Here is a 12,092-nt window from a genome sequence, read left to right on the forward strand (position 1 = left end):
GCATACCATGCAATGAGATTTGTTTTCCTTGAAAATAAATTTTAATTGAATGCGTAGAATAATCTATGTCAGGATTGTATTGATGACGCCAAGGCATTCCTAAGATAATGTCACTAGACTACAAAGGTACAACTAGGAAATTTCTTCGTTCAGTATATTCACCAATTTTAATTTCTAAATTATGCATCTCTTGTGTTCCATTATATCTTGTTCCTAGGAATGCAGCTTTAATGCGATAATGTATAGAAACAGTTTGTAAATTCAATTCTTTAACTAACCTTGCAGAAATAAAATCATGTGTGCTCCCATCATCATGTAAAATAGTCTTTTCTTTACCATGCACAAAACATTTCATTGTTAACAAAGAATGGGGAGTTGGCATACTTGGCAAAGTATCTGAAGTAGTACCAATGTTATTATCATCTTCTGTAAAGTCAGGCATTTCCTCACGTTCTTCTTCTTCGATTGCTCCAAGATAATTGATATGGACAGGTGGCTTTTTCGTTTGACAATTAGCTGCTAGATGTCCAGGTTGATGGCATTTGTAACAAACTATGTGTTTGACTTTAGATACATTATTGGTAATGGCAGGAAGTTTAGGAATGTTGGGATTTGACTGTGAGGATAGCTTAGGGTTTGGATTGGTGTTTGATGGCAAAGCAGGTGGTCGTGTCCAAGACTTACGGAATGAAGATGGAAGAAAATGACTTTGATTGAATCTTCGAAAATTTGAATTGAATTGTTTGGAACCATAGTTACCATTAGTTGGAAATTGTTATGGTCGCTTGTCTCTTCCGCGAATCTTGTCTTAAGTGTCATGAGCCAAGGAAATTGCATCTTCAAGGGTTGTTGGCTTGAACATATTTACTTCAGCATAGAAATGTCCAAGTAGACCAGACATAAACTTGTGTTTATGAGTTGCTTCAGGTACATCTTCGAGCATGCGTAGTTGCAGTAGGGCATTCCAAAAACGTTCCGTGTATTGGGAAATAGATTCACGATCTCTTTGCTGTAGAAGATCCCATTGCTTTTGATGGCTTTTTCATGGAACTGAGGAGGAAGGAAATTCTGCAAAAATTTCTTTTGGAAAGTCTCCCAGGTAGTAGGACAATCAGCGCTCTTGCGGACCACCGTCCACCATAAGGATGCTTGATCAACTAAATGGTTAGTGACACATTTAATTTTTTCTTTCTCAGCGTATGTTTCTTCATGAAAGTAATCATCAAATTGACTGATAAATGCAAGTGCAGTCTTTCCATCTCATGATCCATTGAAAGTACGAAATTTGAAGTTTCTTTTACTTATCTTTGTTTCTTTGCAGATGGATTGGGCTTCAAGTGTCGCATCAATGGTATGTCATATAAGATCTTCAGGTTGCGATCCATCTTGGTCGGTGGTAGATCATTGCAAATTGGCCAATTGAACTTGTAAAGCTTGTCGGGCTCTTCGTTCTTCTTTGAGCTGCATCATAATCAAATCCAACTTTTGTTCCATCGTTGATTCGGGTAAATCACCTTCAGCCATAAAATCGTCCATATTTTGTTCGGTCATCCTGTAAAATCCAAAAGACCTCACACTCTCTAAATCTTATTAGCGGGATGAGCGTAGCTCAAAAGCGGGAATACAAGGCTTATAAATTTTGTTTGGCTTTGATGGTCTTTCTCCTTTGCATATGCGGTATTCTTGTCACAACCGTCGTCCAAGAGAATAGTGTTGTGTAGAAACTGCATATGACCTTCTGCGTTTGCTGAAACTGGTTCAGCAAGTCTGCAAGTGTGAACGGGTATGGGCTTTTGGTTACTCTTTTGCAAGTGAGAATCCATGCTCGTGTAGAGCCATTACTACACTAGGGTCCAATTTGGAGGACTTGTCACAACGTGCATTTTCTCTCCAACCTACTTGGGGGAGGTGCGGAGGGGGCAGAGCCCCCTCTGCGGGGGTTCGGGAGGGGGGGTGAAGTAGTCCCCCCCGGCCCGTAAGGCCGTTACGGAAAACTCCATGCGCAATTTGAAGGACCGTTTATAGCCAAATTTTGAACTACTTGCTCTAAGTTTCAGCCCGTTTTCTGTCCGATTCTCAGATGTCCAATTTTTAGGAGTCCGATTATCAGAAGTGGATGTCCAATTTTGGGTTGGTCTGATCGGCCCAGTGGTCCAATTTTGGTCACGTCCGATTTCTGGAATCGGACGTCCGATTTTGACAGGCGTTCGATTCTAAGTGGTCCGATTTCTTTTGTCCAATTTCCAAGGTCCAAGTGTCCGATTTTCAAAATCAGACGGGCGAGTGTCCGATCAATCAGACAAGGGTGGTCTGATTCTGGGCTGGTCCGATTCTGGGAATCGGATCGGAAAAGTGGTCCGATTTTCGGAGTTGGATGGTTTTCGAAGAGGTCCAATTTTCGGAGTCTGATGGTCCGTCTTTAGAGATAGGGCGATCCTATTCTGGGACTCGGACGAACTAGTCCGACTGCGCGGCCGACGGCCCACGAGTTGCACGCGCTACCTCTAGGCTGACGTCTACTTCATCGAATGGTGCCGTGCCGTCTAATTAGATGCAAAGCAACAGAGGGAAATGCCTGGTGTACTTGGAAACGGTGTGGTGCTCGAATCGATCAGCACATCAACGATCTCCCCGTAGCTCTTTCTCTCTCTCGCTCTCTCCCTGGCTCTCAAGCTCACTCTCTTCTCAAAAGGCAGGGTGTCAAATGTGGTATTTCCTGATTCCGTGGGTCTCTTATTGCCCCATCCCAACCTGCTGTGACCTCAGAAGTTAGTCCCTTATACTCTTCCAACCAGAAATCTGAATCTGTGCTACTTTAATGGGCTGGCTACTACTAGTAGATTGCAGTGTCAAGTCCCTAGGGTGATCGAAAGTGGTCGTGTCTTTTGTTGCCCTTTGAGCATTCCCTTGTGTAGATCAAGCATGTGTTGATCTAGTCACATTAGGTTGCACAGATATATCCTTGGGCCGAGAGCTACGGCTAGTGTCATGTCCCACCTCTTGGACATTTGGAAGCTTAGATGGAGATAGCGATTGGGAGTGAGTAGCCGCCCTTGACGACCACTGTTGTGCTTCTTGTGTCCGTTTGGAAAAAGAGGGTGTAGGAGACTTGGGACTCCTATGTGGCTTTGACACTGGCTGGGAAATTTGCTCGTGGTTGTTAGATGATTTTGCTATTTGCTTTGTTGAGCATTTAACCTTGCCATGAGCAATATTGTGTTTATGATGCCTGCTATCCTCTTGGGGAATCAAAGGCTCCTTGGGCACTAGCGGCTTTTGCGTATCTTCAACGATTACGTCTGATATCTGCTTGTCAAGCACGCTAGGGACAATGCCAAGGACGGGCTTTGAACTTATAAATATCGTAGAAGACCCCAAAAGAACCCCAAGCCTTATAGACAGTTGAGCATCCTGCCCAATCTGCATCTGTGATTCGTTGCCGGAACCAACGGATTCAAGCCTTGAGCGCTTGCACGCTTCGAATCAAGCATTGAAGTAGGGTTTTTCCCGAACCGGTACTTGAGGTAGGTAGGTCGGCTATATGAGAGGTAGCCATTCGTGCTCGGCTTGAAACGCTTGAAACAATAAGCGGTCCGTGGGTCTTGGCGGTTGAGCGAAAGCTCCCACATCATGGAGCTATCGGAGTGCGCGGGAGAGGAGGTAACACTAGAGAGCAATAGACGGATTCTGTGCTTCTGCGTGTGAACTGCCCCTATGAGAGTTATTGGAGTAAGTCTTTAGTAACCTTTGTGACTTTCAGTATTTAGGAGACTTGGAAGACTTAGTGGATTAAAGAGCTTTAAACTTGATATTGCCTGTGTGATTTTCATGTAACTGAGGACGTTGGCAGCCGTTTTGACGCTGCCCAGAATATATTCTTGTCGCCTAGTGACGAATTTGTTGAATAAGCTTTTTAAAAGCTTACTATTAAGCTTTTTAAACTTTGAGATAAAGCTTCTAAGCTTTTTGGCTATGGAAGCTTACTGTATACAGACGACTTGAAGAAGAAGATATCCACATTGTCCTCGCCTACACAGGCTGGTCCTTCGCGATATCAGAGAATGCAAAAGGGGGTTCTTGACTGCCAGGAACACACTGGTATCGACCGTTCGCGATGAAACTGACTGTAGAGCTCGATCGTTCTAGGAGCTCCGCCTTCGCGCAAGATGGTAAGCGATTGGAAGCTCTCGATCTCAGCTTTGCTCTGATACCACTGGTGCGCAGATTGGTCACCGTATGCGTGCATAGTGAGCGTCAGAAGGTCCCCAAGAACAAAAGAACTCTACTTTTTGCACACAAATCAATGTAGAAAGCTTGCACGACATGAACAAGAGACCAATTGGGTGCAATCTCCCCCCATGCCTTGTGTGAGCACTCCACAAAGCATGTATTTAATATATTATTCATCTTCAAGCACAAATAATAGCCCAAATTACAAAATAGCACGCTTTAGCTTTTGAGTTTGCTTTTGTGCCAAATAGAATTAAAGCTAATGGGCGCCCAAGAAATCAAGCGTACCCAAATACAATGTCCAGTACAAATATCTAAATCATGCACCCATGCGCATACAAAAATAATAAATAAATATCAAGCGCTTTGATAAATAAGTGCGACAAAATATAGGTGCCATGCCTAAGATATGCGCCCATCAAAAATATTGACGATAATTTGAATACACGCTATCCTCCAATGCTTTCCACTGGCACCGTTGCTTGCTCTACACATCAACTGAAGCATTTACAATTGTTAGAAAAATAATACAATTAAACCGACAAAAGTGAATACCTAGCAGTCTTCAGCTATATAAATAAATTGGCTAGAAATCAATCCTAACCTTAATTTATCACGAGTGCGCACTCTAAACTCATAAAAATTTATTAATTTAAATATATATTTTACGGAATCACCCGCTATGGAATCACCCATGTACACATAAAATTAACAAAATGCCCGAAAAGGATAGGCGTCCCCATCAACTTCTTGCACAAAGAATCCACTTTGTGTATGAGCCCCGGTAATAAAATCTTACTGAATCCACTGTAAAACCTCACGGAATCCACCATGGCACGGAATCCACCGTGTAATATGCCTACTGGCATCATCACTCTAAACTCATAAACATTTATTAATTTAAATATGTATTTTGCGGAATCACCCGCTATGGAATTACCCATATACATATAAAATTAACAAAACGCCCGAAAAGGATAGGCGTCCCCATCGACTTCTCGCACAAAGAACTTTGTGTATGAGCCCCGGTAATAAAATCTTACGTAATCCACCGTAAAACCTCACGGAATCCATCGTGTAATATGCCTCCTAGCATCACACTCACTCCCTCTCTCAAGCACAAGCAAGAAGGCAAGAAGAAGAGAAGAAGAAGAAGAAGCTTTTTGCCACACACAAGAATGAGCTTCTCATTCACTTTTCAACTTTATATACAAACCCTAAATCCCTTTTGGGTGGTCATCTCCTTATCCCCTTTTTTACATGGCCAGCCGTGGCTTAGGCCCCTTTTTCCCATTGTCCTCCTATCTTCCTAGCTTCCTTCCTAGTGCCCATGTACCTTCACAAATTGCACGGGTGAGAGCCCCACACTCTTAAAATAGATCATGATGTGCCCTGCGCCTTTTTTATAAAAGTATTGACTTGCACTTTTTCTTGTGTGCCTTTCTCCTTGCTTTAGGACTTTTCTGCACTTCTTATGTTTCCACATTCTTCTTGGCACACCTTCGTCTTTTTTTTCACTTTTGACTTAGCCTTGTCTTTTGCTTTAGCTTTTTTGACTTTTCCACCTTATTCGTTTGAGGGTTAACATTACCCCCCTCCTAGACGAGCGCCAGTCCCATGGCACTCACCATCGTAGGTAGCAGGATTTGGCATGCACTGAAGTTTGGTGGTGGTGCAGATGAAGGTCATTGGGTGCACGTTGGTGGTGATAGGTTTAGGAGTCGCACTCATGGGTGGGCACAGGTGTTGATGTTCTTGGGATTTTGCAGCCAACGATTCTTGGTGGACTTGCATGATAATAAAGGATAAGAATTCAGAGTTGAGTGTTGATGAAGGGCGAAGGACACTTTGTTGGGAGTCTTCCATACCTGCAATTGAAAACCTCGCATATGTGGTCTCTCCCTCGGGGTAGTGCTAGTCTTCTTTATCGTGCACAAGACGTAGTTCAATTAGTTTGGGAGACAAGTCAAACTCTAAGCAAGATGAGAGTATTGTCCTACACTACTTGAGGACCCAAAGTGTGTATATATTTTGGTGCAGATATTATGTGAGTGCTCGTGCATACTTAGATATTACGTAGTTAGAAGACCGTGGGCTGGTTCCTCATAACAACATGTGGATGAAGCAAAGTTGGCCATGTTGAGGAGAAGTACACTTGAAGGTGTTGTAGCATAATTGAACATATTGATACCGAGGTATCTAGTAGCTACTCGGCTTGCTCGATGAGTACGGTGTACTTTTCATGGCCATTCGTGCGGTGCTTACCACGTTCGATTGCAATGGTATTAAGGCAGAGTGCAAAAAGGAATCGTGCAAATGGATCAGGGTGACAGGTCTAACCATAGGCGAGACAAGCTCCCTAGGTATGTACTGCCCTTGATGTGCCCTGAACAATTGTGGGGGGTGTGTAGAGGGCTAGGGGACTAGGGGCGACAGAGCCAGCCGACCAAGGTCACTGGGCATACCGAATTTGAGGGCCCCTAGGTGTCGTGCTGTGATAGTGAGTGGTTTTTTTTTAATTATAAGAATAACATGAGCACAAACATTGCAATAATTTGAGACTATCAGCCTTTCAATTGGATTGGAAAATATCTAGATTCAAAGGCTGTGACACTGGATATTATAGAGATGATTGTGTCCTAGCCTTGTTGCTAGAGGAACAGTTGTTGAGATGGAGAGAGACACTGGAGATTTTGCAAAACCTCTCTGAAACGTGCGATGTTGGTACAACTGAGGTAAGAGCTACCATGAGTGCCAGGTGTAGAGTTTGACCAGAGGGAGAGAGTGGCCACCACTGATCATGTTTTGGGCCGTACAATGTGGGGACGATCGGCCAGGGTGACTTTACCTTTGGCGGTGTGGCTTCGTCATGGCTCTTTGTGAGGTTGGTGATCTTGCGATGACTTAGGCATTGAACACTTTCGTACAAAGACATGTGTCCTCCTGCATCTACTTGATACTTTGTGAGAGTATATGCAAGTCACATGTATCGATTATAATGAACAGATGCAACGCACAAAGATATTACTTTATCAAAATCCTATGGTGCTGACTACGATGCATATCATCAGTGCTTGTTAAAGACGTGGCATGTATTAGTAGTAGGTGTAAGGGAGGTTTGTACAGTTAGGGATCCTACCCCTTTAACCATTTAAGGACAAAAAGTTATGGCAAGATGGCTTTTGTTAAGTAGCTTATACAACATGGGGGCTATTCTATTTTTATTAGGCGGGGTGAGTTTAGGTGGTCGGGCGATTGGGGCTGTGTTAGTGAGGGGCTCCCATTAGGCTCTGGGCAAGGAAGATATCGACCGAGACCCGAATGGTATAGTCCCTGGCCGCAGTTGTTTCAAGAATGCTTTTAAACAATTCATCAAATTCCCACTTGTTTCTAGCTGTCTTCTCCTCTTTCGAGCACCTGGTGCTCGAGCGTCTGGTGGGGGCCTGCACAGTCAGTGTTGCTACACCCCGGGTGCTCCTTTGAGCCTTTGTCCTCTTGGCTTGGGGAGTTTTTGGCATGCATATTGAGCAATGTCTCTTGGGGCCTCTTTTCAGCGTGTACCTCTTTAGAGTAGGCACATAGCGTTTTGGTGGAGGCGCTAGTGCCTTATGCTCCCTTCGATGGCTGAGAGCTTCCTTGCAGGCCAGCTACATTGTGTGCTCCATGATAGCTTCTGTGGGAAAATCTACAAAATGTGAACGCAGGTTAGGCTTTGAAGTAGGATATAATTATTTTCATGAAAGGGATTAAACAGTGGATTATCAAGCGCTTATAAGGAGGAGGGGTGAGGTGAGGCATGCACCATTTGTTGTAGAGGGACAACCCTGTGATGATATTTGTCCTGCTTTGACTGCGGAGCATATTCCAGTCATTAGCAGATTTTGTCTTATGCTAAGTTGCATGGACTGGTTGTGATGGAGTGAAGCAGGGCTCATCCCTGAAAGGATAGACTGAAAATGGAAAAGGTGTATAGAAGGGGACGTCACCCCATCTATGCCGTTAGAGATGTTGATCAAGGCTTCCTATGGTTGTAATGAGGGTTGCATGCCCTCCACCTGGAGGTGGGAATGGTCACACGACTTCTAGACATGTGGTGAGAGGAGGACCTGAGGAGCTCAGCCTGTCAAACCCAACTCTTCTCCCTGCGCTTAACTATCATTACTTGTGTGTGTTGATATTATCTATACAGGGTCGCAAAACTCATTGTTCATTTATGTACATATTTACGAATCCATGTTACTTCGTGAGGATAAAAACCAATTGTAGAACTCAGGATTGTACTAGAGTGTGGCACACGCATCCAGTACTTGTGGCAGCTTACTCAATAACAAAGATATTTTGCAACATCGAGTAGCATGGTATCTTGTTCGAGCCTACTCGCAACATGTAGCTCCTCCTCAATGTGCGAACCTTATCAATTAGAGAGTTTTCTTGGCTAGTTTCGGCTTAGTCCATATCCTGAATAGCAGTCAGCACTCGAAAGGAAGTTGGCACCACATAGGTTAGAACTCTTTGAGACCGACATTTGGCCAATCTCTCCTCTAAGACTAGGCTCCCAGTTTGACCATTGTAATGTGGTTTTCAAACCAACGCTTTTCAAATTGACTTCGACCCTCTGATTGTTGCTTTAGTTGCTCTATCTCTAAGAAATTTGGTTGGTAGAGCACATCATTGAATGTCATAGTTAAGCGTAGTTTGTCAGCTTCCTCATCAGAAATGAGTTGCATGCGTTCATGCAAGAGCCTTCCATAGTGCTCGTTAAGATGTTCTTGCTATTCCCAGGATAGGGGAAATGGCAAGTATTCTTCAAGCTGCTCCCTAAGGAATGCACTTATGTTTGCAAGGATGTAGACCCGTGCGAACACTTTGAGCTTAGCATCGAACTCAGTTAAGCATTCTATGACACTTCTATGTTTGATGAGGGCTTGCTCAGTTGCTATCTTATGCAAGGTTCCAGGAGTTTCCCTAGGTTTTAGCATTGCTAGGGGCTCAGGCCTGTTGAGATATTTGCAATCACACCTACCTTAGTCCCTTTGTGAGAAGCAATGAGGGCTCAAGACTAGAATCCCATATGCACAGTAGGAGAAAGTACCACCACTCAATTCCTATAAAGCATTATACTTGCACTCTTTTTCTAATGCAATGATAGTACTCTTTTCTTTCCAGTAAAGTGTCATGTCACTATCAATACACAAGATTGTGTTTATGAGTCCAAGTCTCAATCTTGGAACCTAATTCACTTGTGTAACAATTTGTCCTAGTCAGAGTCAATGTCTTCATGAGTTTCTTTTTCCGCTTTCAACCTCCATAGCTTTCGCATCTGCCATGCTCTAGATCCCGCGTATTTCACATGGTATCAAAGCTCGGTTGAGCATGGCCCAACTCTCCTTTCACTTCTCTCAGATCCTTTCCATCTCTTCTCAGCTCAGTTTGAGTACTGGACCCTATCTCCAACTTCATTTGCATTCCTACCTTCAATGAAGCTTCCATGACAGCCATAGATAGCAGCACCCTGTGAGTTTGAAGCTTTCATATCTCTCTCCACAGGCCAAATCTCTTTGAACTTCCTTCTGGAGATGTTTCTCTACTTCCAAAGCTCCTTCTTGGCACCTCAATCATTGAGATTGGGCAACTATAGCTTTAGCATTGCCTCTTTTCAGAGTTGCTACCATAACTATGTCTATGGACAGCACCTACCTACCTCTGTTGGAGTAGCCATATCTCATCAACCAGGCCATATCTCTTCAAGATTTCTCCTAGAGAGTTGTTCTTCGGGTCAAGAAGCAACTTCTTGGCACAAAAATCAAGGAGATTGATGCACACCATGCCCGGCATTTGCATTTTCCCAAATCTGGGCACAGTTTTGACAGCGACCATTTTGAAGGCTTAGATCTCTAAACTCGAGCATAATGAGTAGAAACCCTCTTAGGGGGAGTTAGAACCATTAGTGAGGGTCCTCCATCTCAAAGGGTTTGAGCATATTCAACCTGTGGAGTGCGTGGGAGCTCATTTACCAGTTGTGCTGGTCCCTGTTTTGACAGGATAGCCATAGCCACTTACCTTTAAGCTCATTTTTCCTTCATTTTCTCTCTTTTGCCACTTAAACCAAGCCAAGGCCACTCTAATTTGAAGTTTTCAGCAAGGAGGGAAAGCTATGAAGAGTTTTTGAAGATCATCAAGTCAAACTCAAGTAACAAACATCAAATTTCAAACTAGTATCTTTTGATACTTCATTTCCATTGCTTGTGTCTTTTGACACATACAAAGATCAACTCATTCGTGGTTATTCTCAGTCATTTGAAGCTAATTTGTTGATGGTCTCTCAAGTCAAACATGGGCAAAGATTCTCCAACTGCCCGTTTCAAAGAAGTCGGGTTTCATACCTGGCAGACCCGCATCAAATTGATCCTAATGAAGAAGGGCCTCTGGGCCATTACCACTGGAAAAGAAAAGAAGCCTTGTGATGCGGATCTTACTGTTACTTGGCAAAAGAACGATGATAAGGCTCAGGCCATTATCAAACTGGAGCTAGATGATAGCTATATCCACCATGTGGATAACTGTGAGACCTCACAAGATACATGAAAGAGACTTGACATTTGTTTGGTGCAAAGTCTAAATCATCAAAGTATGGTCTCCTAATTGAGTTTTTCAGGCTTGAAATGAAGTCCAGATACTTGCCACACATCTAAATTACATGGAAGGACTTCTAACCCAACTTGCAAGAATCAACATTAAAATGGAAGAAGATGTTTGCATCGGTGTTCTACTTAAGAGTTTGCCTCCAGAATTTAATAATGTATCAACAACTTCAATCAATATGCCAAATCCTGAACTTGTTGTAATCCAGGCATCACTGTTAGAGGAGGAAAAGAAGATAAAAACTAAGGAAGAACCAAGTACCTCTAGAGATGAGCATGCATTATATGTTGGAAACAGGTACAAAGGCAAGAAGGATTAGCTCTTCTGTGACTTTTGCAAAAGGACCGGACACACCAAGAAGTTCTGCCATGCCAGAAATAGGTCCCAAAAGGCCTATCTAGTTGCAGTCAAAGAAGAAGAAGAAAATGGAGCAAAGGAAGAAGTAGAAGAAGAAGAAGAAGACCAACAGGAGAAGGACAAACCTCATCAGTCCTTCTATTTAGATAGACTTTTTTAGTTTTGTATTTCCTAGCCCTAATGCCCCAAACATAAACTTGTAAACTCCTCAATTATCCTTGTACTACAGCCTCTGTACACTTTGTGAGGTCCCTGCTACAGCCTCTAGATGTCCATCATGTTTGTGATATCCACACTTAGCCTTTTCTGTGATAGCCTCTGGTGTTTTTGCCATGTTTATGGTGTGCCCACACTTTACAGGTGTTTCTTTCACTAAAGCCTCTACACACTTTGCACTTTTGGTTGTGATTGAGGAGGGATATTGAGATATTTGCAATCACACCTACCTTAGTCCCTTTGTGAGAAGCAGTGAGGGCTCAGGACCAGAATCCCATATGCACAGTAGGAGAAAGTACCACCACTCAATTCCTATAAAGCATTGTACTTGCACTCTTTTTCTAATGCAATGATAGTACTCTTTTCTTTCCAGTAAAGTGTCATGTCACTATCAATACACAAGATTGTGTTTATGAGTCCAAGTCTCAATCTTGGAACCTAATTCACTTGTGTAACAATTTGTCCTAGTCAGGGTGAATGTCTTCATGAGTTTCTTTTTCCTCTTTCAACCTCCATAGCTTTCGCATCTGCCATGCTCTAGATCCCGCGTATTTGCCTAGACGAGCAAGATTGGTCAATGCTAGGATTGCTTATGCTCTCGGGGTTTCCATGTTTCTCCTGAGGCCTTGCTACTATTGTGTCGTGGT

This window comes from Lygodium microphyllum, chromosome 6 (assembly GCF_053477565.2).
Source record: "Lygodium microphyllum isolate KBCC chromosome 6, Lygodium_microphyllum_v1.1.10, whole genome shotgun sequence".
NCBI lineage: Eukaryota > Viridiplantae > Streptophyta > Polypodiopsida > Schizaeales > Lygodiaceae > Lygodium > Lygodium microphyllum.